General features: G+C 43.0%; 1 protein-coding gene and 1 long non-coding RNA gene across 5 annotated transcripts in view; both read left to right on the forward strand.

Moving 5' to 3' along the window:
- The window catches only part of LOC140638462 (uncharacterized), a 66,408-nt gene extending 55,980 nt beyond the window's left edge, over positions 1-10,428 (forward strand). For all 3 annotated transcript variants that reach the window (XR_012035485.1, XR_012035486.1, XR_012035487.1), the window contains 2 exons: positions 7,882-7,943; positions 9,830-10,428. This is a non-coding gene — a long non-coding RNA (uncharacterized lncRNA). The remainder of the gene's footprint in view (positions 1-7,881; positions 7,944-9,829) is intronic.
- SHISA9 (shisa family member 9) overlaps positions 1-25,241 on the forward strand; it is a 288,046-nt gene that overhangs the window by 160,889 nt on the left and 101,916 nt on the right. The gene's annotated exons all lie outside the window — the stretch shown is intronic.

Raw genomic sequence — 25,241 nt, forward strand, 5'->3', positions numbered from 1 at the left:
TCTGGGATACACTCTACCTTCTGAGCACCGAAGCCATCCGTTTTGGGCTTTGTGCTAAAGTGTCTCATGAAAACGCAGACTTTGGTTTCTCTATTCATATTTTCTCTAGATTGCACCAGGGGCCCTGCACCTGGTTCTTGCTCTCTCCCATCTCCCTCACTCAGGACTGTCCAAGCCTCTTGCTTTCTTCTTCAACCCCCAACCAAGGCCCAATGCATGAGGCTCATGGAAAAGCACTGTCCCAGGGGGCCCAGCTCACCCCTGAGACATGTTGGGATTTCAGTTTGGCTTCAAGCTAGGACATGGTAGTATTTAATAGTATGGGCTTGGGTGGGAATGTAAAATGGTGCATCTGCTTTGGAAGATAGTTTAGCGGTGCCTTAAAAAATTAAAAGTAGACTTACTCTATGACCCGTCAGTTTCACTCCTAGGAACTTACTCAAGAGAAATGAAAACATATGTTCACACAAAGATACAGCTGTGAATATTCAGAAAAGGATTATTCATAACAGCCCCCAAATGGAAACAACCCAAAAGTCTTCAATCAATGAGTAGGTGTACAAGATATGGTAGATCCATATAGTGGAATACAATTCAGCAATAAGAAAGAAATGAAGTGGGTAGCCCAGGTGGCTCAGCAGTTTAGCACAGCCTTCAGCCCAGGGCATGATCCCGGGGTCCCAGGATTGAGTCCCATGTTGGGTTCCCTGCATGGAGCCTGCTTCTCCCTCTGCCTGTGTCTCTGTGCCTCTCTCTCTCTCTCTTTCTCTCTCTCTGTTTCTCTCTGTGTGTGTCTCATGAATAAATAAATAAAATCTTTAAAAAAAAAGAGAAAGGAATGAAGTACTGATAAGTGCTAGCAGATTTGCTTTTGATCCTCAAAAACATGCTAGATGAAGAAAATAAGATGTATTGGCCATGTTGCATGATTCCACATGGAATGTCCAGGAAAGGTAACTCTGTAGAAACAGGAAGTAGATTAGTGGTTACCTAAGGTCAATGGGAGCAAGACTTAACAGAAAATAGGCATGAGGGAAATTTAGGGGTGCTGAAAATGTCTACAACTGGGGGGTGGTAATGATGGACATTCTATAAATTTACTAAAAACATCATGCAACTGTATACATACAATGGGTGAATATCATAATATGTAAATTATATCTCAATAAAACTTTTTAAAAAATGATGTGAGCTCTGATTCTGACAGATCTTGATCTGAGTTCCCACTCTATAGCTTACTGGCTGTGCCATTGCAGATTACTTAATTTAATTGAGCCTCTGTGTCTTTATCCATAAAAAGGGCATAAATGGTACTTCCTAGGGCTGTGGAGAGGATTAAAATTGGTCAAAGCCTGGGATGTGCTTCATCAGGAAAATATAATAACAATAAAAGTCAACATTTATAAAAAGTGAACATTCATACATTCTGTGCTCAGTACAAGTTAATATTTTTATTTGTCTCTCCTTGATGCTGAGATATTTTTCATATTATTAACATTTTTGGAAATGTACCTTAGAAGTACAGCTAGTAAAGTGATTTTATTTCTGTTGTCTTGGAAAGTTTTGGAATGTATGGTGCATCTGCAGATTGAAGGTGTCTGAGGCTGGGGGAGGTGCAACATTATCATCATGGCCCCATTCAGTCCCAAGTGTTCCTGTCTGAACTACATTTCTGGCCAGCAGCCTCCTTCTTCCCTTCTTACCACAACGGGTCTTCCGGGCTCCCTGGGCTCCCAGGCTCCTGCTTCCTATTTTTGCAAAGCTTCTTGTAGAGAGGCTTAGGGGGAGGATGGGCAGGATGTCCCCATGGGGCTTCCCGAAGCCTTCCAATTAGACTGGTGGTGAGGAGACTCTGGAGGAGGGAGGTCTGGGCTCGTGCCAGCAGGACGGCTGTGAGTTTGGGGAGGGAACACAGAGCACAGAAAGGGAGCTGGACTGTCTAAGCAGTCAATTTCATTCTGGGCATGGCCAAGTGCTTGTGCTGTCAGGAAGAATTGAGCTACTCTGCTGAGGAAAACTGCCAGGGGCTGAGAAACTGCATCCCTACAGGCTCTCTGGCTCCTCTTGGGCTTCCCGAAACCTTGGCACTGCCCAGTGGGAGATGCAGAGCTTCAGGGTTGGAAAACACTGGACTGGCTGACATTGAGAGTGCCATCTTGGATGATACTTGCATTCAAAGTCTTCATCATTTGGCTTCTACTACGTATCTCACCCGAGGCTTGAGTCCTCTGAATATCCTGGATTCCCTATTTCTATAGGACCTGCCCTCCCTCTGCCTCCTTGTCTTTGTCCCTGCAGCTCTACTTCCCCTTATTTTTTGCAGATGAGGATATTGGGCCTGAGAGGTCAAGAAACTTGTTCAAGGTTACACAGCTAGGAAGTGGCAGAGCTGAAATTAGAACCCGAGTTTTGAGGATTCAAGAACTCTTGGCTACTAAGCTGAAATTAGAACCCAAGTTTTGAGGATTCAAGAACTCTTGGCTACAAATTTTGGTGTGAATTATAGCACACGTTATCATATTATATCATAATGTTAGGCTGGCACATCTGTCTCCCATCTGCATGGATTGCATATTTTCTACCTCTGTATCTTCTGGGCCCAGTACTGAGCCGGTTAGGAGCAAGCTTGGCTTCTGCCACTTACCAACTCTGTGGCTTTGGGTGACTCATTTAAGCTTTGTGAGCCTCGGTTAATAATACCTACCCAGGCTATTTGTGAAGATTTGATGAGATGGTGTATACATGGTACCTTGTGCTAACTAGGTGGGGCAATTTTGTTTGCCTCGGGGCACCACTCAGTTCAGACGGGGTTTACTTTAATCTCTAGCTCCAGGGACAGTGACAGACCTCTGGCTGGCCTGGCCAGAGTGCAAGGTCACAGGGTACCCTGGCCACAGGGATTGATTTAAAGGTAGACATGTGATCTGGATGGGCCAATCCACGACTTCTCTGGGACCTTGGCTAGAGATAGCAGAAAGAGACACATTCCATCCTTCTGAGATGGTGGTTGCTAAGGGCTATATAAGCTGTGAGGTGTTGCTTTCACCGGGCAGGATAGCACTTTCCTGAGAGCCCAGAGGAAGCAGAACCAATAGGGGAGTGAAAGAGATAGTTCTGGTCATATTGTTTGAATTTCTGGATCTAGTCATATCTGGACTTCTCTAGCTTCATGAACCAATAAATTCTCTCTTTGGATTGAATTAACTTATGTTGGTTTTTGTCACTTGAAAGTGAAATTGTGCTTCACATGGTAGGCATTTGAAAGGGGCAAGTCTTATTTTTATTTAAATGTTTAGTGCATGAGGGAGTGAATGAAATAATATGTGCATATAAAATGCTCAGAGTTGAACTTCAAATTTATTTATTTTTTAAAGATTTTTATTTATTTATTCATGAGAGACATGGAAAGAGAGGCAGAGACACAGGCAGAGGGAGAAGCAGGCTCCCTGCGGGGACCCCAATGTGGGACTTGATCCCAGGATCCCGGGATCAGTCCTGAGCCAAAGGCAGATGCTCAATGACTGAGTAACCCAGGCATCCTGAACTTCAGATTTAGCAAAGATCACATAATTCGGCAGGCAAGATAAAGCCAGGTGACAGGATCCTGAATTCATAGGGCAGAAGGTTCTTCAGTGGAATACAGGACATTGAGATTTAGCTCTTTTCTTGTATGAAAGCCAGTGGGGAAAATGATGGCAGCCAGTGGGGGCCAGATGATGATGAAGAATCTTAAATTTCATGATGTTGTGTTGGAGGATAAGTGGTGGATGGTGAAATCAAAGGCCAGTAGGTCATATGAAACAGGAACCACTGCCAGAGGACAGTGCTGGTGGGTATGAGGCATAGCTAGTCCTTAATCTTGAGTCACCATAAAACAGGTTGGGGAGGGGTGGTGTGGGTAGGGGTCAAATCTGGCCTAGTAGCCCTACCCATAGTAAGTGCTCTACACTTAAGCTGGTTTGATTTGATTTTTTTTCTTTCTGTAAGGAACTGAACTTGTTGGCTATATTTATGTTACCCCGAGTTTCATTTATTCAAATCATTCATTCAGCAGATATTTATTTATTTATTTATTTATTTTTTAATTCATTTATTCATGAGAGACACAGAGAGAGACACAGGTAGAGGGAGAAGCAATCTCCACGCAGGGCGCCGGGACTCCAGGATCAAGCTCCAGGCTGAAGGCAGGTGCCAAACTGCTGAGCCACCCAGGGGTCCCCCATTCAGCAGATATTTATAAGCCAAGTGCTGCACTAGGCACTTGGGATCACCTGGTACAAAAAAAGAGAGAGTCCCAGACTTCTTAGAGTACATTTCTCATGGATCGTGTGTGTGATATGTTAGGTGGTGATCAGAGCTAAGGAGAAAGGACATTCGGGCGGGGGACGGGGAGACAGGGAGTGGGGGAGCAGGTGCTGCTTAGGGAGGTTGGGCAAGAAAAGTTGATGAGGCATTCTGCCTTAAGTTCAAGGCGCATGGGAAGATATCTTTATTAATCATTGGGAAGTTGTTTATAATGTATCACTAAATGGGAAAAAAAGTCAGCATAGGAACTTACAAAACAGATTGCACTAGAGTGGGATTGCTTTTGCCACTGGGGAAAATCTTGAATCTGAGCCAATCTTTTCTTTTTTTGGTTTGTTTGTTTGTTTGTTTTTTCCTTAAGCAACTTTGGTATTTTTTTCATGATTTGAAAGGACTCGCATCGCAAATGATTCTAACACAAGAAAATATCATGAGACCGGCTGGGGGTGGGGGTAGGGGGAGGAGAACAGCTACTAACTACTTTCCTATCTTCCTCCAAAAATGCCACGTCCTGAATTGACTAAAACCTCCCACAGTGCTCTGAAACGGGACAGGCGAGACTGATGTCCTCCCAGCCGTGACAGGCATGTGTGCGATGATTCGGAGGGTGGGTGTGCAGGGGCACATTTTGACCTGGCTCTCCTGGATCCACAGACATTTAATGTTTACAAACTTGTCAGGGTCTAAAAATCAAATAATTATTTTATTTGTTTGTTTATTTGTTTGTTGAGTTTCCAGGTATTGTGAGCATCAGACACCCATGTCCCTCACTTCTTACTCAGTCTCCTCTCAGGGCTAGAGGGATGGTGGCAGCCTCAAAACAAGGTCTGATGCATGCATCCTTCAGTAATTTAGAAAATCTGAATGTTTGATGATGAAAACAACCCCAACCTTATGGAGGTATAATATTCAACCATTTTAAGTGTACAATTCCAGGGATTTTTAGTAAATTTCCTGGGTTGTGCAACTATCACCGCTTACCCAATTTCAGAACATTGTCATCACCCCAATGACATCCTTGTTCTTGTGCCCATTCCCACCACCAGGCAATACCAATCTATGTTCTGCTTTTATAAATTTGCCTGTTCTGGCTATGCAATATCAGTGGAAGCACACAATACGTGACCCTTGGTGCTTGTTGCACATAGCATACTGTTTCTGAGGTTCATCTGTGTTGTAGGTGGCATTGAGATTTCATTTCTTTCTTTTTAAAAAAAAAGATTTTATTTATTTATTTGACAGAGAGTGAAAGAGAGAGAGAGAGAGAGAGAGAGAGCCAGAGACCACAAGCAAGGGGAGCAGCAGAAGGAGAGGGAGAAGCAGACTCTCCGCTGAGCAGGGAGCCCCATGCAGGATTCGATCCCAGGACCCCAGGATCATGACCTGAGCCAAAGGCAGCCACTTAACTGACTGAGCCACCCAGGCACCCCAAGATTTTATTTCCTTTTATTGCTGAAGAATGTGCCGTTACATGGGAAGACCACTCCATGCATTCACTTGGGCTCTTTCCATTTGGGAAATATTATGAATAATGCTGCTGTGAATGTTCTCCCACAAGTCTGGGTGGATGTGAGTTTTCATCTGTCTTGGGTAGATATCAAGGTGTGCAACTGTCAGGTCACATAGGAAGAGAATATTGAAGTTTTCAAGAAACTCATACTTAGTCTTAAAATGTGTTAAAAAAAATAGTGTTAAAATGCCCTCCCAGCCATATCCCAAAGGGCTGAGAGTCCTCGGTGGCCCTGGCTGCTCTCTACATGTGACTACCCCAGGGCCTCAGTGGGATTTTCAGGACCTTCTGCCACCAGCCAGAGTAGATCCTTGCCCCCTGACCCCAGCCACTTCTGTATGTAGTGCCTTCCCAATCCCGAGGAAGACAGAGCCCGAGGAGGGCAGTGGCTGTCTGAACTGGGCTTTCTCCCCACACCAGACCAGCATGGTCCTGTGAAAGCAGCTGCAGTGTCTTCCTGCCGCAGAGCGCTTTTCATGCAGGAGACAAAAGAGATGAATATTATGCCAGAAAGGTGAAGCTCGGGAACTGGGATGAAAAGCAGGCATCACGGGCTCCACATTTCTCTGGGAGGAATTAGCTGCATTTGAGGAGCTGTCCCTTTGCAGCTTTGATGGCTAGTTGGGTCTGTGTCAACAGAGGGAGGGACACTGGAGCTGTAGCACGAATCCAGGGTCTCTGGAGACTTGGAGATGGCCTCCTGAGAGTGTGACAGGTCAGGGAGGCCAGTCAGGCAGCTGAGCCTGTGAGGGGGAGCTGGTGATCAGAGAGTCACACGTGGTCTTGCCCATCCTGTGGGGATCTGGGGAATTTGGGCTCAAATGGATGGTGCCCAGCTAAACCTTTGTACATCCAGGAGGCAAGAGGTCTGCATAAGTGGAACAGATACCCACATTACCGATCTCCTTAGTAGTAACTGATTTCTCCCCTAATGGGGCTGAAGGTGATTTAAAAAAAATACTCAAAACAAGATTCCCAAGATTTCATTGTTGGTTGTTGAGCAAGTGCTGTTAAGAAGGTGGTCTCAGACATCAGATTTGTTCTACAAGATCACCAGATAATTTATTGAACCTCTCTGTGCCTCAGTTTCTTCATCTATAAAATGGGACTGAAAATAATACCTCCCAGTGTTGAGGATTAGCTAAGATTATTTTTGTACAGCCCTGAGCAAAGTGGTGGATACATAGAAAGACAAGAGTAAACATGAACTGTCATTACTATTATTTTTAAATTCATGCTTTATGTATCATGAAGGTGGTTTTCTATTTTAAGCCTCTTTCCTACCGGATGGGTGAAATGGAATCTTGTTCTATTCCAAGAAACCCCTATGTGATTCAGTCTTGCCTCTCCTCAAAGATTTTGATTCTGTAAATGTAACAGGATTGTATGTGAAGCAGGTAGGGAGAGTATGATCTTCCCTTCCTGACCCCACTGGGCCCATTGGTCTTCAGTTATCGTCCGTCCAAGCTGATATCTACGGAGGCCCATTTTTATCTTGTATTTGCACTTTTAGGAGAAGTTAGGAAACTTGCCTAAAGACACACAGCTGAGAAATAGAGCCAAGAGGCAACACCAGGTGTGTCTGACTTCAGGGACTTGCTCTTTACTGTTTGTCTTCCAAACATGACCCCAAAGGCCTCTTTACCTTAAGTCCAGATAGTCTCATCATTCAAAAAAAAAAAAAAAAGGAGAAAAGGGTTTTTTGAGGAATTGGACTGTGATCGCCCTGTGACGGAGCAGAGAGAGCCTTGAGGACTCACTTGAGTCGTCCACCAAATAAAGCTTTTTATTAAGTTTGGAAAGCAATCTGGTATCTCAGTTAACGAAATATATTCAGTACATAGCTATTGAGTTGAAGGTAGTGGGGAGGGGGAAGAGAAGGAAAACACAGGGAAGAAAGCAAGATTAAAAATAAAGGAAGGTTGGGAAGGAGGAGGGGAGGAAGGTGAGCAAAGGTTTTGGTCTTCTTTCACAAGGCATACCTTTGAAATATATTAAATTTATGAGACTTCACCGGGTTATGCCTCAGCATCTCCACCAGATCATTTTCCAAATTTGTATTCTAGGCCTGGACCCCGTACCCAGTGAGTTGGAATCCCTGGGGTCAGTCCTGGGCAGGTAAACACAGGTGAGTCTGAACTATAACTCTTATCAAAAACTGTGAGTTTGTAGTTTTCTGATTTTGTTTTGTCTTGTTTTGTTTGGTTGTTTTTCAGCAAATTTAGGATTGATTGAGGTTTTGCAGATGATTTGTTCTGGTTTGTGGGTCTGGGTTGGTTGTGGCTCTGTGTCTTATTTAATAAAGACACTTCGCAGTGATTTCCAGGTCAGAGGAGGTGCTCAGTGATGTGCCTACTAGAGACCATTAAAAGGCACCGCTGGGTCCCCACTCCACTTGCCTTCATGAGGGCCGAGGAATGTGTGAGGTTGACCATTTCCCTTTAACCAAACCCTATGTCACTTGGAACCAGAGTCTTTTTGCACATTTTTTACTTTTTAAAAAAAGACTTTATTTATTTATTCATGAGAGACACAGAGAGAGGCAGAGATACAGGCAGAGGGAGAAGCAGGCTCCCTGTGGGGAGCCTGATCTGGGACTCGATCCCAGGACCCCAGGATCACTCCCTGAGTGATCACTTCCTGATTTTTAGGATAAAGATTCTCAGGTCACATTGACCTGAGTCAAAAGAGTTTTCACTGGTTGTAGTGATGGTGATGTGGCAGTTCCCGAGGGACCGGTAGGACCGCATCTCCTGTGTGTTTGTTTAAGGGGGTTCACCCAGCCTGTTCACATTAGGTTAGGGTTAGCGTGATCTGTTTTTCCAGGCAGCACCTATCTTGACCTAGCTGGTGGTTGCCTGATTTGAATTTCCTATCACTCAGATTAGAGGAGGATCATCCTTGCTGACTTAATTGGCTGCCTTCAGGACTTATAGCTGTCACCCATCGGACAGGAATAGATATTGAAACCTTGGGAAAATTGTCTTGCCCGAGAGGCTCATTACCGCATCCAATACAAAGGAATTTGGGCAGGGAGGTCAGAGTTAATATGATTAATATTCAGTTGCTGCAGAGACCTAGCCAAGGAATTGAGAATGTCCTGAAAATTACTGGCTCATTTGTTTGCATTCTCTGGCTGTGTTCTTGGAACCCATGGAGTAGGAAGGGCTGAACATAGTGAAAACTGGGAAGAGGCCCAGGCCAGTATCTTAGGGATAAAAAGAGTTTTGTGGTCATAGCCAAGAGGTCATTTGATCTGACTCCTAGTCAATGTAGGCTCTACCCTAAACTACCTAGTAGGGGTCATTTGTTTGTTCGTTCATTCATTCATTCATTTATTCATTCATTCATTCAGCACATACTTACCTAGGACCTACTATAAGCCTGGAATTGTGCCTGGAAATTTTTTAGAGATTACCTGTGTTGGTTAAAATGTTCCTAGAAATAAGTGACTGTTGTTCCCAGAGCACAGAGATGTGACAATTTAGCAAAGTCATAATATTGAAGTCTTCCCCACTCCCAAATTTTTGCTTCTTCAATTATAATTTTTATTTCAAAGAAATTAAAAATGATACAGAAAAATACAAAGAATGAGGTAACAATCACCCAGTCTTCTACTACCCAGAATCCACAATAGATAACATTTGGCCCTGTTTCTTCAGATAGATCAAGATAGGTACTGTATGGAAAAACAGATCACTCTAACCCTAACCTAATGTGAGCAGGCTGGGTGAACCCCCTTACACACACACACACACACACACACACACACACACACACACACACACATATCAGAACCAACTTTTTTGGCATCAAAACCAATAAGTCACAGATCATGTTGAAATTGCCCCTTCCCTTGCACCATATGTAAAGTTAAGAGTCATCGATTTTATGTGTTTCCTTTTTATAGCTAATCCAAGTAACTTTTAAATGTTTAAAAATGATTTGTTTTTAACTGTGTTAAAATTTTCATAACATAAAATTTACCATTTTACCTTTTTTTTTTTTTTTGAGGTGGGGAGTGGGGGAGCAGAGGGAGAAGGGAGAGAGAGAATCTCAAGCAAAGTCTACACTCAGCTCAGAGCCTGACTTGGGGCTTGATCTCATGACCCTGACATCATGACCTGAGCCAGAATCAAGAATTGGACACTTAACCGACTGAGCCACCAAGGTGTCCCCCATTTTGCCATTGTTAAGTGTACAGTTTTGTGGCATGGATTGTGCAACCAATACTACCATCCATCTCCAGAATTCTTTTCATCTTGCAAGACTTAAACTCTGTACCCATTAAATACTAACTCGCCAATCCCTTCCACCCTAGCCCTCAACAACTACCATTTTACTTTCAATCTCTATAAATTTGACTACTCTTGGTACCTCATAAAAGTAGGTTCATACAATATTTGCCCTTTTGTGAATGATTTATTTCACTTAGCATAATGTCCTCAAGGGTCAACCATGTTGTAGCATGTGTCAGAATGCCCTTCCTTTCAAAGGCTGAGTAAGTACTCTGTTGTATGTATATACACATTGTGTTTATCCATTCATCTATCCATGAATACTTGGATTGCTTCTACTTTTTGGTCATTGTGAATAAAGTGGCTATGAACATGGGTGCTCAAATAACTGGTTGAGTCTCTGTTTTCAGTTCTTTTGGGAATATACCCAGAAGTGAAATTGCACAATTTCATATGATAATTCTATGGTGAATTTTTTGAGGAACCACCATACTGTTTTCCGTAGTAACATTTTATATTCCCACCAGCAATGCCCGAAGTTCCCATTTCTCCACATCCTCACCAATACTTGTTATTTTCTGTTTTTGTTTCCTATCTTTTTTTTTTATAGTATCCATTCTAATGGGTGTGAGATGGTATCTTGGTGTGGTTTAGATTTGTGTTTTGCTGATGATGAGTTATGTTGAGCATCTTTTCAGGTGCGTATTGGCCACTGTATATATTTGGAAAAAAATGAATATGCAAGTCTTTTTCTTATTTTTTGATTTGGTGATTCATTTTTTTAGTGTTGACTTTAGGAGTCCTTTATATATTCTGGGTATCAATCTCTTGCTAAATATATAATTTGAAAATATTTTCTCCCATTCAGTGGCTTGCCATTTCACTCTGTTGACTGTGTCCTTTGATGCACAAAAATTTTGATGTTGATGTAGTTCTGTTTGTCTATTTTCTTTTGTCATCTGTGCTTTTGGTATCATATCTGTGAGATCACTGATAGATCCAAGGCTGTGAAGTTTTTTACACATGTTGTTTTTTAAGAGTGATACCTGGAACTCTTACAAATAGGTCCTTTTTAATTTTTACATATAGATTTATGTTTTGATAAATAATATATGGCATTTTATGTTTTAATTTTTGTGTACCATGTCATATTTTACATGGCATCCTGCATCTTATTTTTCCCCCTCACTCGACATTATGTTTTGGGGCTTTATATACATTACTGTCTAGCTAGATATTATAGCTAGCTCCATCCATCCACTCATCCATCCATCATCCAGCCAGCCAGCTATTCCTGTCTCTATTTATCTATCTATCTATCTATCTATCTATCTATCTATCTATCTATCTATCTACTTATCTACCTCCCTACCTCCCTACCTACCTATCTATTATCTATTGTCTTTCTCTGCCACCTTGTCTTTCATCATCATCAACATCATCATTTGTGTGTCTATTTACTTATTCATCTCTCTGGCTGGCTGTCTAGCTATTTTACATCTATTCTATGTCACTCACTCATTTTTCTTGCCTCATCATGTAGCAGGGGTGATACTCAAAATATTTAACAACCCATATGCTCCAGGCACCAAATAATAAAAACCTTGTAATGATACAATCAGACTAAATTTGGCTATGAATAACTGGCAGATCTATCATACTGGTTCACACCAGCTGACCAATAGTCCTGGCTTGTAAGCACCTGCATTTGTAAACCGTACATTAGCAATATTTGCAGTTCCTTCCAATGTTGACATTCTTATGAACAAAATCCTCTGACTTTCTTCCTTGGGAACACTTTCGTTTTGACTACTGACTCTCTCACCTCATCTCTCCTTGTAGAAATCTAAGTGGCCTCTTTGGCCTATTTCAATTAGCACCCTCTGCCTGGATAACTCTTGGATCTCTAAGACAAATTTTTGCTTTGAGTTTCCATTCTGTCTTATAATTGGGGTTGTATTTGTAGCATTGTCTGTAAGTTCCTTCAACCTGGTGGTATACCTTACTGATCCATCTGACTTCATTTTACATCCACCTCTCACTTGAACATGCATGTCAGCTGATCCCTGGGATATTCCACAGACCCTTGTTAGGTTGGCAAGGAATCAGTGGTGGAATCTACTTGCCATGGGGCATTAGAAGTGAGTCTGAGACAACATGAAGATGTGAAGTTTACAAGTTCTCAGTCATAGGAGATTCCCAAGATATTCTTGGCTCTGATGGCCCTTGGCTCTGAGAGTGCTTGCCAGAGCAATGTGGTTTTTGGTATGGCACAGTGCCATTGCTGAAGGTATCAGGTAGGAACTGAAGTCCCAGAAGTAAAAAAGTGCTTTGAGAAGGTAGAGCCAAGATGCTGTTTGACAGCCAGAGCAGTGAGCAGAGTGTTGGCTTTGCAGCTGGACACTCCCCTCTCTGAGCCTATGTCTAGAAAAGTCTTGAACCCAGTCATCCCTGGCACATGGTAGGCACTCAGTAAATATTTGCTGAGATGTGAATGAATGGAGCCAGATAGCCCTGTGTTCAGATCCTGACTCTGGTGCCAGGTACTACCTGTGGTTACAGTACTATGTACCTTCAAGGTTGTTGGACAGAGGAGGTATCATGGACATGTCGTGCTTATCACCACTATAGACACAAAGTGCATGTGCATCAAACACGTTACACTTAATATAGGTTGGGCATTTGTGTAAGTTAGGGACAAGTCCTCAGGAGATGGACATGTGTATTTGTCCCAATGTTATTTCAATTGTGACACTGGGAAAGGTTTTGTTGTTTCTGCTATTTATTTGTGTTTAAACCCCCTCAGGTTCACTTTTGTAGAGTGGGTGTGCATTAATACTGCAGAGGTCTTTGGATACCTCCTATGAGATTTGTAGTGTGGGCTGGAGAGTGGCCATCAAGAAGATATAGCCAGGTCCTAATGCCCAGAACCTATGAATATAAACTTATATGGGGGGAGAAAAAGGTCTTTGCGTGTGTGTTAAAGTGAAGGTTCTTGAGATTAGGAGATCATCCTGGATTATCTGCATGAGTCCTACCTCCAGAGGCAAGTGTCCTTGGAAGAGGACACACAGAGGAGGCAGTGTGAGCATAGAGGGGAGATCCTGGAGGCACAAAGGCTGCAAGAGGCAGGGGCAGATCCTTCCCTAGAGCTTCTGAAGGGGAGCAGGCCTGGAGCCACTTTGATTTCACACTGCTAGCATTTAGCGAGAGAATGAATTTCTGTTGTTCTAAGGCACCAGGATTGTAGTAATTTGTTACAGCAGCCACTGGAAACTAATAAAAGTGGTTTCTATGCTAAATTCTGGTTATGCAAGCACCTTTCGCATATTGCAGGCACTTATTGAAATGCCCTTAAAAAGTTACAGTAGAGTGCTGGGATGTGACACAGATACCAACAGCTCCACCAATGCAGCAGGTTGACCAGGGGGAAGCCCAGGAAGGTCAACTAACCCAGCAGCCAGGGATGTGTCTGGGAGTCTTTCCTGGAGTTTATCTAAGCTGTGCCCCCAAAATCAAAGAGGGGTCAGCTCGACAGGGATGTGGGAGGGCATTTCAGGAGAGGGAGGCACATACAGGGGCATAAGACAACAAAAACAGGCAATAATTCTTGTCTCCCTGACTCTGTGGGGAAGGCCGGATAGCCGTCTGGAGCATTGCTTCTCCAACATTGAAGTGCACCCGGATCACCTCTGGGATCTGGTTACCATGCAGAGGACTCTGATTCAGTAGCGTCAGGGTGGATTCAGAGATCCTGCTTTTCTTAGGAGCTCCTAGAGGATGCCAGTGCTGCTGGTGTGCAGACCACACTTGGAGGCAAAAAGCGTTAGTATTCTGAAGTTCAGAGCACTTTTGCCTCTTCCTTACCATAGCGGAACCTCCCCTGGACATAGCCAGGCCGTGATGCCAGAAATCTTGTAGAGGACAGGGACTTTGTCCAAGGTCACACAGCCTCAAAGGGTTATCTTTGATTTTAGAACCTAGGTTTTCTGACTTGGAATGCAGTGCTCTTTTAAATAAGGCATCACACAGCTTCTTAGGACATACAAATGAAAGCCAGATTTGGATTTTGATCCAGACTGAGAGGCTTTTTTTTTTTTTCATATGTAACTTGCATGCTTATTATCAATTCTGTCTTCATTCTTCGGTGGTGATGCTCTTGTTCTTTATTATAAATTGGTAGTGCTTCCTTGCATTAGCCACACACTGGAATCCCATACAGAGCTTTAACAAATTCGACTGCCTGGCTCCTGCTTGGGGGATGGATTTATTTGCTCTAGCATGTGGCTTAGGCATCAGGATTTTAAAAACTATTCACAGGTATTCTAATGAAAACCCAAGGTTGGGAATCACTGATCTAGTTTTTTGGCCTTGGTTTTTTCCTCCCTTCCTCTAACTTCCATGATTTCTGGTTTTTTGTTTGTTTGTTTGTTTTTTAAAATTCTTCCACTGGTCACTGTATACTTTTAACTAGTACAGTCATTTCTTTTTCTTCATTTGTCAGCAATGAAATCTGAAGTGTAATCTTTTAATTCATTACTGTGAAAAACGTTTGAGAGAAATGTGGACATTCACTCCCACATGCCTCTTCCCATTATCCCTGTTCCAACTTAATTAGTAAGCTCTGGTGTGTGTATATGTGGCTTGTGGGCTTCTTTCACTTTTGTTGGTAGCATTTATGTTTTATTATTTGACTTATCCTTCAAGACTTGTAAGATTCACATCCTTTTCCCAAGGCTGCTCAGTTCTTTTAGTTCTGCATTTCATTGGTTTCGTTTGTTAAAACACTTTGAAGAAGCTGGAAGGGCTAGAAGAATGGAAACAAAATTGTTGTGTTTTTGATAGTGATGAATAGTAATAATAACCACATGTACCCTGTCTTACATGGAAGTCATGACATCTTACTAATCAGGACCAATGAGGGAGCAGGTGCCAGGCGTTTAAGGGGCATTAGTTCAGCTGGTTGTTTTTTTCTGAAAAACAAACAAGTTTTGTTTTGTTTTGCATCAATGTTTATAATGGAGATTGGTTTTCTTGTGTGGATTTTGTTCAGAAAGGCAGATTGGGTTGAATTCATTCCTTATGGCCTCTGTCCAGTCTTGGTACCAAGATCGTACTAGTGGAATAACGTGATTGGAGGTAGCTCACATCTTTCCTATGCTCCAGAAGAGTCTGATTAAAATGGGAATTTTCTATTTCTCAAAGGTCTGCTACCATTTGGCTGTAAAATAATTGGGTTAGTGCCTCTTTGTGAGTTTTTTTTTTACCCTGGCCTTTATTTTGAAATTTTGAAAAATGTTCAACTTACAGAAAAATTGAAAGAGAGTACCACAGAAATGACTTCAATTTTTATATGGCTTTTGGCCTACTGTGGTTTTCTGCTTTCTCTTGGGTCAGTTGGGTAATGTAAATTTTGATTGAAAAGTTGACCATTTTCACTAGATTTCTAAGTTAGGGTGAAACTTTTAAATAATATTCTCTTATTTTTCTAATCTCAGCTGTATCTGTGGTTATAACAACTTCATCGTTTCTGACAGCTTTTATGTTACCCCTAATCCTCATAACGAGTTTGTGAGGCAGATACCACATATCACCTGTATTTTACAGATAAGAACATTGAGATTGAGAGGAATTCACTGGCTTCTCAGGGCCCGACAGCTAGTGAGCGAGAGGGCCGGGTTCTCGCTAGAGCTTTATAGCTCAGAGTCTGGCTTGCATCAGCTGTGTCTTCACGGCCTGCTCTCCGACCGCACTCTGAGGAGCAGGGCCTGAAGTATTCTGAAGGTTACAGCGTATTTGCCCATCCCTTACCACATGTGAGCCTCCCCTGGAGATTGCCGGGTCCCCCATTTGGAACTGAGAAACCAGAAGCTTGCCAAGAGGAGCTGCCGTGCCCAAGGTCACACGGCCTCAGATGGTACCATTGATTTTAGGACTCAGGTTTTCTGACTTTGAAAACAGTGCACTTTTTACTAATTCATCATGCAATTTCAGCGTGGCATACAAATAAGGGTTAGGTCTTTATTTTTTGACCCAGTCTGGGAGCCTTTTTCTACTAACAGATTGCTGATATCCCATATCCACTTACCAATGTAACATGTGTATTTATTATTAATTAGTAATAATTATGTCATATACTATTAAATAATTATATAATCCTCAAGTAATAATTATCAATGGGTTGTTAAGAATCATCATTAATTATGACTAATTAAATTAATTATAAGTAAGCTGCCTGTCTTATAGTCTTCTGAAAGGTGTGGGCAGAAATCTCTGTGCATTGTTTCCTTTAGGGAAAGTGTCCTCATGGAGTCTGGGGTGAACTGGGCTCCAACCAAATCAGCTTTCTCCACCCCAATCAGAGCCCTAAATGACTATGGCTGGGGGTCTTGTGCTCTGCTCAGGCAGACACGGAGTCCTTGGCCACCTGGTTCTATCAGGTTGGTGCTATTAAAAGGAGGCTGATGGTTTGCTCTTGCTCCTGTTGCTGCTGTAGACTGCAGGAGAGCTAAGCTACCATGTAGGCCCTGTTCCAACAGCAATAATAGCCAGGAGTGGCATTTTTGGAAGAAGGATGGTGGGTGACCTTGGCAAGAGGGGAGTGCACTCCAAGGGGGATAAGAACATGACAGGGAGATATGAAGGGATGAAGACAGTGTACTTCTAGAAGTGAGGAGGGAATGGGTGACAACACCTGGCATGGCCTTAAAAATGGCATGATGGGGGGATCCCTGGGTAGCTCAGCGGTTTGGCGCCTGCCTTTGGCCCAGGGCGCGATCCTGGGGTCCCAGGATCGAGTCCCGCATCAGGCTCCCAGTGTGGAGCCTGCTTCTCCCTCCTGTGTCTCTGCCTCTCTCTCTCTCTCTCTCTCTCTCTCTCTCTCTCTCTATCATAAAATAAATAAATCTTTAAAAAATGGCATGATGGTCATTGGCTATAGAAGGGTATGGGTGGTGCAGGTGTGTCTGTGGGCAGTGCTGGAAATGAACTGAAGGAAGGAAGAAAGGGTACAGATATACAATTAGATATATCTACAGTATTTCTTTTTTTAAGATTTATTTATTTGAGAGGGATGGAGGAGCAGAGGGAGGAGAGAGAATTCCAAGTATACTCCTTGCTGAGCAAGTAGCCTGATGTGGGGCTCGATCCCAGGACCCCAAGATCATGACCTGAGCCAAAATCAAGAGTTGGATGCCCAGTCCACAAAGCACCCAGGCACCCCTACCATATTTTTTTAGTTTTGGCCAAGCTAGTTTGACAGCAGAGTTGCTCCCGCTGCTGAGGGAACTCCCACAGGACAGTCTATAATAATGCAGGGAAAGCTGATAAATTCTGTTGCAGAGCTTTGGAGCCCTTTGGCCTGTCACCGAGAACTTGTTACCAGGGGACCTGTTACCAGGGGGTCACAGATCCAACATCTGCTTCTTCTCACAACCCAGGATGAAATCAGTGGCTGTGCACTGCTCCAGGCTGCAGGGAGGCCCCATGTAAGCAGTGCCCCAATGCTCCCCATGATAGTATGTAGGGTGGAGAACATCGGGGACTAGGGAACATATTTTTACACATAAATATTTATGTCAAATCAGCTCTGCTAAGAAGGTGGCAAAACAAGGCGTGAAAACACAATGAGACAGAGCAGCCTGATTTTTTGCAAATATTTATGAGAGAAAATGCTAAGAGAGAGAGAACTCTGGAAGAGAATAGCCAAGAAGAAGAGAGAGACACCAAGGCTGCCCCTAGCCATGGGAATGCTGCCTCCTTGCAGGGGGTCAGTACAGAGGGCAGGGCTAATTCCATAATGCTGTCAGGGAGGGAAGAGGGTTGACACTTTTTATTTGTGTGTTTAATACCCATAGGACAGTCACTTTGCTAAGCACATGAAATTCTTTAACATCTTGTCCACTGCTGTTCAGCTATGTTTTTAAGATTTTATTTATTTATTTGAGTAGGGAGAGATGGCATGAGTTGGGGAGAGGGGCATAGGGAGAAGGAAGAGCAGACTCCCAACTGAGCAGGGAACCCAACGTGGGGCTCGATCCCAGGACCCTGGGATCATGACCTGAGTTGAAGGCAGACGCTAAATCAGTCAATCAATCAATCAATCAATCAACCAGGTGCCCTGTTTAAAAGTTTTAAAATGAACATTATGACTTTTGTGATTAATCACTAAATTAAACACACACACACACAGAGAGAGAGAGAGAGAGAGAGAGAGAGAGAGAACAGATCTATATAACAGGTGTATTTGGCATCCTTCCATTTGGTAAAATGATCCTCTGAGGACTGAGTGAGAAAGTCCACATAAAATACTGCAGTGCCCGGCATGCTGGAAGCTCTTTTTTTTTTTTTTTTTTTTTTAATTTTTATTTTTTATTGGTGTTCAATTTACTAACATACAGAATAATACCCAGTGCCCGTCACCCATTCACTCCCACCCCCCGCCCTCCTCCCCTTCTACCACCCCTAGTTCGTTTCCCAGAGTTAGCAGTCTTTACGTTCTGTCTCCCTTTCTGATATTTCCCACACATTTCTTCTCCCTTCCCTTATTTTCCCTTTCACTATTATTTATATTCCCCAAAGCTCTTGATTCATGTCAGATGTCACTGTCATCTTTTCAGCAGGTGGCTTATTAAAGAAATGCATGGAGGGGTGCCTGGGTGGCTCAGTCAGTTAAATGTCCAACTTTTAATTTTGGCTCAGGTCAGATCTCAGGGTGGAGAGATCGAGCCCTGCCTTGGACTCCAAGCTCAACAGAGAGTCTGCTCCAGATTCTTTCCTTCTCTCCCTCTGCCCGTCCACCCCCACTCATGTGCACATGCTCTCTCTCTCTCTCTTAAATAAATAAATAAATAACATTAAAAAGTGCATAGACTGGTGGTCGATGGATCTAGCATGTGCCCTACCCATAGTAAGGGCTCAATGCTTTTGTTGTTGAAAAAGAAGAAAGAAAGGTGCTGGGACTGACCCTGGTTTTGAGAGAAGGAGGTTCAGCATCTGTGTGCAGTACAGTTGTGGGCGGTCCACCAGCCACTGCAGAATTTTCAGCCAAAGGTTTCCCATTGTCCTTTTGAGATGTGGCCATCTCTTGCCAAGACACCAGCAATTGTTTCTACCTTTGGCAAGCAGTTATCCTCAGATTGACTTGAGAGTCCTGTCCTTCCTAAATGCTGGAGGGAACAGAACAGAGAAGGCTCTATCACATGGGAAACCAGCCAGATGGTGGAGGTGGAGGAAAAAGAGATACCCTGATGTTTGGGCATTTTGTCGATTCGACATTAATGAACTATCCATTTTCCAGGCATTATGTTTGGTGCTCTGTGTGTTTTTTCTCATTTGATCCTCAAATAATGCTGTGAGGATGACATTAGCATAACTATTTTATAGATGAAGGAGCCAACCTGCCTAAGGTCATATAATTCCAACAAATGTTGATAGGACTGGGGTTTGAGAACTAGAATATCTGGGTTTTAAATCTTTGAGAGAGTGTGCAGGGATAGAAAAATAAAAGATGTGATTAGTAAATGTACCCATTAGAATATAGTCTGTTTGGTTTTCTGCTCTTGAGAAGTGGGGCAAGAAAGAGGAAATTTTGTTATGCACAGGATACATTCACTGGTTTACTTAGGAGTTGTGTTTGGCTCGGGTTGTGGAAGGCAGATAGAGTTATGCTTGAGTGTCTCATCTGATCTGTTGGTAGTTGCTGCTAGGTGGGAAATTGATGAATGATGCCCGTTATACATGTGGGATGAGGAATTAGTGGCCTATTTGCTGTTTCTTCGATAGCTACTCATGGAGCAGAGAAGTGGCTGTTCTGAGTAATACAGGAAAGGCGGAAGTAAGGGTGGGTGGATAATATCGTTGGAACAACAAAGGTGAATGATAAGCACAGCTGGCAGAAGCTGAATCCAGTGAAAATGGACAAAGGCCTCAGTTTGTGTGATAACAAGAGATAGTGAACTTATTAATCCTCCAATTGCCTCCAGGGGAGGCAGCCCAGTCTGGGCAAAAGAGACATTAGGAAGACTCTAGAAAGCAAGTCCCTCTTACAGTAAAGTGGTTGCTAACGATGGGACTTTGGGAGCTGGATAGATCACATTTCAGATCCTGGCTCCATCACTCATGAGTTGTGTGACTTGAGTTTTTACTTCTGCATTCTCATCCACACAAAACAAATACTGCTCCCAACCCTTGGTGTTATTTTGAGGATGACGTGAGATAACACTATTGATGTGCTTTGCATACAGCAGGTCCTCAAGGTATGGATTTTTCTCTTCTCTTCCACCCACCCTATTGTGGCCTGCATTAAGGGATTCTCTCCCTGGTGAAGAAAGGCCTTGTTGGGGAGCTCCGAATACTGACTCAGACTCAGTCCAGCCCCTGGTAGACAGGTGTCTCTAATGCCCGCCCCCATCCATGACCAAACTTAAGGCCCCACTTGGCTTCCCCTATAACTATTAATGGAAACTGTGTTCCTAATTCCCCTCCTGCTGTGCAGTCAATTTACTTCTTAATGCCTGGCAGAGGCAGCATGCAGAAAGATTGACAACATTGTTCACACTGTTTAAAGGTTCCACTGTGCGTTGAAAATTGTCTAAATGGGGGGATAATGAACAATCACCAAATTGGAGCTTTCTCAAGCTGAGAGAAAAGAAAGGCTTTGGAAAGTGGGTGCCACATGACCGAAGTTATTAGCCAGAGTGGAGAGGGGAAGACAGATAGTGTCAGTCCCTCAAGCTCAAGAAAGATTGGATCTGTTGGAGCATGAAGTATTTGGAGCCTTTCACTACTTACAGTTTACTTGGTAACTTTCCAGGGGATACTGAGATGAGAAGGGCTAGCACTCCTCAGATTCTATCAGTTCCAGACAGGTTAATAAAACCATGAATTCATTGGCATCCACCACAATCTGGTGGATCCCACCTCCTTGAGATGAGAATTCACCATTGATTTCCTGACAATAACTTCCCTGATGGGATGGGGTGTGCTGGATGGAAGGTTGGTGTCTCAAAATCTGCCTCTCTTTCATTTGTGGTGAATCTCAAGGTAGGTGGCTTCAACTTCAAGTCTCTACTCTGTTCCTAATAAACGAAGGGCTCTCACAGAACCATTTTGATGAATTACAGTCATAATATTTAGAAATAAGTGTCATTTGCCATGTTCTTATTTTATGGTGGAGAAGACACTGTGCTGTATTTCGACCAGCAGTCCTATGACCTAGGTTATTATCTACATTATAAAAATGAGACATTGAGCCTGGAAGAACTAAGATTTCCCATCCAGAACCTTATAGTTACAAACCAAAATCTGTTTGACTCCAAATAAGATACTTGAGCCCATCTATGCAAGACTACCTCAACATGAGACATTTGGTGGTTGCAAAAACCACCCAGACTGGTACAAGAATGCTGTTTAGGAAATATTTATATTGAGAAATCTGCCAATGGTCTCATGGGTGTTTCCTTGTATGTAACTTCTCTCTTTCCTCTTGCTCCTTTAAAAATTCTTTGCCTTTGCCTTTTGACTATTTATTATGTGTTTTGGTGCAGCCCTAAATGAGTTCAACCTCCTTCGGGTTCTTTAAACCTCATGAATCTGGATACCCATTTCTCTCCCTGGGTTCAGGGATTTTTGTTGGCCATTGTTGCTTTGCATATATTTTCTATCCTTTTCTCTTTCTCTTCTGGAATTCTCATAACATGAATATTGTTTCTTTACATTGTGTCCTGTGTCTTATAGGCTTTCTTCAATCTTTTTCAATCTTTTTTCTTTTGCTGGTCTGCCTGGTAATTTCTAATGCCCTATCCTCAACACTGACACTTTCTTCTGGAGATCAGATTTGTGGTTACCAGAGGCGGCAGCGTGGGGTGGTGGTAGGGGGGTGGGGGGTGGGGGGGAGGGTGAATTGCTAAAGGTGGTCAAAAGCTACAAACTGCCAGTTATAAGATGTGAGTCCTGGGGATGTAATGTACAACACAGTGACCATAGTTAATGCTGGTATATGATATACAGGAAAGTTAAGAGAGCAGATCTTAAAGAGTCCTCATCACAAAAAGATTTTTTTTCTTTCTTTTTATTGTATCTATATGAGAACATGGATGTTAGCTGAACCTACTGTGGTCATCATTTCATAATCTATGTAAATCAAACCATCAAGCTGTGTGCCTTAAACTTATACAGTAGCATATTCAAGTATTTCTCAATATGCTGGAACAATAGCAATATTTATGTGTTTATTGTTTATTAATCTGTTCTCATGAGCATTGAGCACTGATCAACTCTGAGGCTAATATTGGGTATCCGCTTGTTGAGGTCTAATATTACCTGGCTATTGACCATTACCTGGGATGGAGAATAAGTGGGTAGCAGACTACCTTCTTCCACTATCCCAGCAATGGCCAGCCCCTATTTGAAATTGACAGGCTGTGAGGAATTCCATGGCATACTCTAGCCATTGGCAAGCTCTTAGGTGTCTTACTGCACAAATTGAGAACGATCTAAAGAGGTTGACAGAGTCTTTTCAGCCCCATCTGTGAGGATGGTGACATCTTGCACTTAGGCAGAAATTAAGACAGTGATGTAGAGGCTGCCTTGAAGTGAAAGCCTTCCCTGGGACCCTCATCCATGCTCCTACAGCTAGCTCTGATTTCTTCATCATAATATTTAATCTCACTACTGTGGTGTCTGTTTTGCTGTCTGTCCCCCCATCCCAGCTGAGAGTGAGTTCCCTGAGAGCAGAGACATGTCTAATGGATCTGTGTGTTCCTGAAGTCTTGTATGAGACCAGGCAAAGAATAGGTAGTTAATACAGTGAGAGTGAGAGAGCATGAGAGAGGGGAAGAGAGAAAGAGAGAAGGAAGGGAGAGAAAGAAAGGGATGGAAGGACAGAGAGAAGGAATCAAGGTAAGGAGGGAGGAAAGAGAAAAACTAAGAAGTCAGGGAATGAAAGAATAAAATTAAGAAGAAAAGTTAGGTAGGAAGGGAGGGAGGAAGCAAGAAGAGAGGGGAGAGGAAGAAGAAATGGAAAAGAAGGCTCATCAGGCCACCTCTTGAAGAGTTCAAGAGTGCAAGACATGGACTCAGGCTGTCCATGTGATCGGTATCCCAGGACACTGGGCTACAGAGTGAGCTTCTGGTTTTGTTCCAAAGACCCAACTTTCTCCAGGGCTCAGTCCCTTTGTTTGTGAAATGGGCTTGTCATGTCTACCTGACATAGTTGCGAGAATTAAACCACATAATCAACAATGAAAGAGTCATGGCCCCTGAAGCAGGGGGAGTCCAAACAGAAGAGTGGAAATATCCCAAGAAAGCTCAGACGGGAGAGAGGGATCTCAGGGAGAACCCAGCTTCCAATGATGACCTGTCAGCCTTTCCTGTTCTAAGTACTGTAATTGTTAAATTCTTTTATTAGACTCTTTTCTCTGGCTTGATAGGCCCATGTCTGTGAACGGGACCTTTCTTGGGGTGCACACAGACTGTGCTATTTTGAATTCTGCATCATTAAGATAATTAGGTGCCCAGACAGAGTTTAAATACGATTAAGGGTTTGGTGCACACTGGCTGGCCCTGGTGGCGGAGTCATCTGGGGACTTGGCCTCCGCTTGCTGCTGGCTTTTGGAGCTCAGAACCTTGCCTAGGACAAAATGGCTCTCCTGGGCAAATGAAGGGAAGTATAGGGAAGGAAGGTGGTATATTTCTGAGCTCCTTCTCAGTGTCAGATGATCCACAGGGAATTCTAGATGCACTGTCGGATTTAATTTTATCCTTCTAACAGACTTGTCAGATGTGTGTTGTTGCTCCCATTTTACAGATGAAGACACAGTAGTGAAGGGGTGAAGGCACATGCCTCAGGTCAGCATCTAGGAAGCCCCTCTGGCTAGGTGGCCTTCAACACATTCCTTCACCTTTCTAAGCCTGAACTTGCTGAATTTATAAAATGAGGATAGCAATAATACTTACCATGTAGGGTGGATAAGAGAATTAAGTATCATGGGACATACATAACACTCTTATCACAGTGCTAGGCAGATACAAAGAACTTGATGACTGTAAATTAGCATTCTTATTTATTCCCAGATTACCTGGATCTAAAGCCTAAGCCTGATGTATGAATCTAGCTTACGTCCCAGTGGGAGACAGACATGGGCCCACATGGACACAGGGAGATCCTGATTCTTTTGAGTACGTGATCATCTTTGGTTCCTATCATGCTAAAAGAATTCAATTGTGGCACATCTGTGTGCTCATGTCTACACTACAATGTTGTAAGAATTCACTGTGGCTATGCCTGTATGCATAATATGCCTGTGCATCTACAAACCCACTTCTGCAATGATGGAAAACAAACCCCACTTCTGCAATCTGTACAGAACTTTACTGTTTACAGAAGAGCTGTGTTGTATCAGCTTTTATTTCTTCTCTTCCAATGACCCTGGGTCACTGATTGACATTATCTTGTCCTCAACCTACCAATATTTTTTGTCTATAAATGTTTTCCGACCATCTTGTTAATGTCACACAATTCTAGACATAAATGTGAATGAGAAGACAGAGTTCTTGTCTTCACGAAGCTTCCATTCTGGTGGCAGTAAATGTACAAAGGGAAAATAAGATACTTGTATGTACTAATTAGGGCTGTAAAGGAGAAAAACAACCCCAAGCTCACAGTGCATGAATATGGTCACAGTTCATTTCTTGTTCATATCATAGGGAGCTCTGCTCCATGCAGTCAGGCAGGGATCCATGATCCTTCTTTCCTCTGGCCCTGCTATTCTCTTCGGGCCCTGAAGTGCTCCACTGAGCCCAGCAGACTAGGGGAGAGTGAAAGTTGGGGAACTAGATGGGAGGCTTTTATGAGGATAGGCTGTGAGGGACAAACATAACTTCTACCAAGGTTCCATTAGCCAGAAGTGTTGCGTGGCTATACCTAATTCCAAGGAAGGCTGGTAGATATGGTGTAGCTACCTTCTCAGGAAGAAAAGGAAGCCAGTTTAATAAAAATGCACACATCCTCTGCCCCCATGTACACAAGTGTGATTGTGTTTTGCTGTGCGTTTGCAGCTGCATGGTTTCTTTGGAGGGACTTAGAGGGGCTGATTTCTACAAGAGAAGGAAATATTGCTGGTGGGTGTATAGTGTTCCCGCTGATCCTATGATGCTCAGTAGGGCAAATCTGACCTCTGTGACTACCT

The sequence above is a fragment of the Canis lupus genome, chromosome 8, assembly GCF_048164855.1.
Source record: "Canis lupus baileyi chromosome 8, mCanLup2.hap1, whole genome shotgun sequence".
Lineage (NCBI taxonomy): Eukaryota > Metazoa > Chordata > Mammalia > Carnivora > Canidae > Canis > Canis lupus.